Here is a 2,515-nt window from a genome sequence, read left to right as displayed (position 1 = left end):
AACCTATAAGAAATGTTAAAGGAAACCTTTCAAATAAAAGGAAAATTACATCAGATAAAAATGTAAATCTGCACAAAAGAATGAAGAGTTTAACAGTAGTGGCAATTACATGTGTAAATATACAATAATTTTTTCTTATATAGTCCTTCTTATGAGATAATAGAATGGAATATAAAATTTAAAACACATGCAGAAGTTTAAGGTAGATAACACAAAGACTGGGGGGCAGGTAGGAAGCATATTATTGCAGGTATTCTTATGCTTTATGTGTAAAGAGGTAAAATAACACTTAAAGATAGATTGTGATAAGTTAAAGATGTATGCTGTAAATACTGAAGGAACCACTAAATTAAAAAATAATAATAATTTTAGTAAGCAAAAAAATATATAAAAAATAAAAACAGAAAAAATATACTCAATTTGAAAATGCAAGAACAGACAAAGAGCAAATAAAAGAAGGCACAAGTAGTAGTAGATTTAAACCTAACTCTTGGAAGTGGCCATCTAGAGCCAGGGGCTCAGTGGGGACCAAGCTTGTCCATGAGGCGGCAGCGACGGTGGCTTCTTGCCAGGCAGGTTCAGGTTTCAGGGGCCAGTGGCCACCATGATCCTGCTGGAGGTGAACAACCATATCATTGAGGAGACGCTCATGCTCAAGTTTGAGAACGCAGCCGCTGGGAACAAACCAGAAGCTGTAGAAGTAACTTTTGCAGATTTTGATGGAGTCCTCTATCATATTTTGTAGGAGATAGGAAGACTAAAAGAAAAGCAGGCCTTGTCAAGGGCTGCAAAAGAAATTTATAATTATTGATAAACTGGATGCTATAAGGCATGAGAGTCTTGGAACAAGTCCAGAGGGAACAGTTCATAGTCTTGAAAACAAAATATGATACTGGGGTCACCAAACCAACCCCAGACCGTTTCTCAACTGGCGTCTCAGAGTCATATGTTTCATGTATCCGGTGGAAAATCTATAGATAAGAATATTAGTTTGAGTTACTGATTCATTATTGATTATTGTTTCTTAATTACTCAATAGTTAACGATCACTTTGTTCTGTGGCCCTAAAGGCCACATGAGTTATAGCTTAGCTCCCCGCATATTCTTTCTTTCATGGCTGAAAGTATAATAAAGCTGGCTTGGATTCAGTTTCGGCACCTTCACCTTGGAGCAGCGTTGGTCCTCTTTTCCTCGCTTTTCACTGAATTCCTGTGTCTTGTTTCTCATTCTCTCGCCATATGGCACTTTCAGAAATCCTGCTTGTCGAGCCAGTCTCGACAATATTTCAAATCCTAATGGAGACAAAATAAAAGTGATGGTCAGTTTTTCTTTGAAATTCTACAAGGAACTTCAGGCACATGGTGCTGATGAGTTATTAAAGAGGGTATATGGAAGTTACTTGGTAAACTCAGAACCAGGATACAATGTCTCTTTGCTATATCACCTTGAAAATCTGCCTGCATCCAAGGATTCCATCATGCATCAGGCTGGCATGTTGAAACAAAACTGTTTTGCTTCTGTCTTTGAGAAATACTTCCAGTTCCAAGAAGAGGGCAAGAAAGGAGTGAACAGGGCAGTTATCCATTATAGGGATGATGAGACCATGTATGTTTGAGTCAAAAAAGGGCAAAGTCACAGTAGTCTTCAACACAGTGTTTAAGGATGACGGATGATGTGGTCATTGGAAAGGTGTTCATGCAGGGCAGAGCCAGCCACACAGCCCAGCAGGTCCTCTTCAGCCACACGGGGGAACCTCCCCTAGAGCTGAAAGATCCTGAAGTCGCCATGGGCCACAACATCGGCTATATCACCTTCGTGCTGTTACCTTGCCAATCCAATGCCAGTGCTCAAGACAACACCATCAACCTGATCCATACATTCCCAGACTACCTGCACTACCACATCAAGTGCTCGAAGCCCTATATTCACACACTTTGTTCTGTGTGTGAAACATCCGACTTCCTCAAGGAGCTGAACTGTGCATGCCCAGATGCCAAGAAAAAGGAAATGAAAACAATCACGGGGAAGACGTAACTTTTGGGAACAGGAAGAGGAAACAGCTGGCATCTAAAGGCTGGAATACTTGCTACGGGATAATCGTAGCCTTTAATGTTGTACCTCTTCAGGTTCTTAAGGGATTCTCTGTTTTGGTTCCATTTTGTACATGTTTGGAAAGTAATTTGCAAAAACAAGCTGTGCTTGCAAGGACTTCGTGGTTCCCAAGAATTAAAAAACAAAAAAAACTATTCCGCTTGATCAATTTAATTCCTTGTCTTTATCTTTGCTCCCTCACTCCCCTTTCCCTCCCCCTCTTTTCCAAGCTGTTTTGCTTTGCAGTATGTTACTGGTAATGACTTGCAGGATAATGCAATCTAAACTTGTTTTCTGTATGTATTTGCGTTCAAAACTTCTGTATCTAAAGAAATACGGTTGGAGTCATTAATAAAGAAAATCTTTATATCTTTTATTTTTTCCCCAGGATAATAGTAATAAAATCTACTTTATTTTTTTTAAT

At 39.2% G+C, this 2,515-nt stretch overlaps 1 pseudogene; it reads left to right on the top strand.

Moving 5' to 3' along the window:
- Positions 1-604: 604 nt before the first annotated feature.
- Positions 605-2,134, top strand: LOC133245341 (actin-related protein 2/3 complex subunit 2-like; annotated as a pseudogene).
- The last annotated feature ends 381 nt before the right edge of the window (positions 2,135-2,515 follow it).

This window comes from Bos javanicus, chromosome 3 (assembly GCF_032452875.1).
Source record: "Bos javanicus breed banteng chromosome 3, ARS-OSU_banteng_1.0, whole genome shotgun sequence".
NCBI classification, from domain to species: domain Eukaryota; kingdom Metazoa; phylum Chordata; class Mammalia; order Artiodactyla; family Bovidae; genus Bos; species Bos javanicus.
The sequence above is the reverse complement of the archived record's forward strand: the minus strand, read 5'-3'. Positions and strand labels throughout refer to the sequence as shown.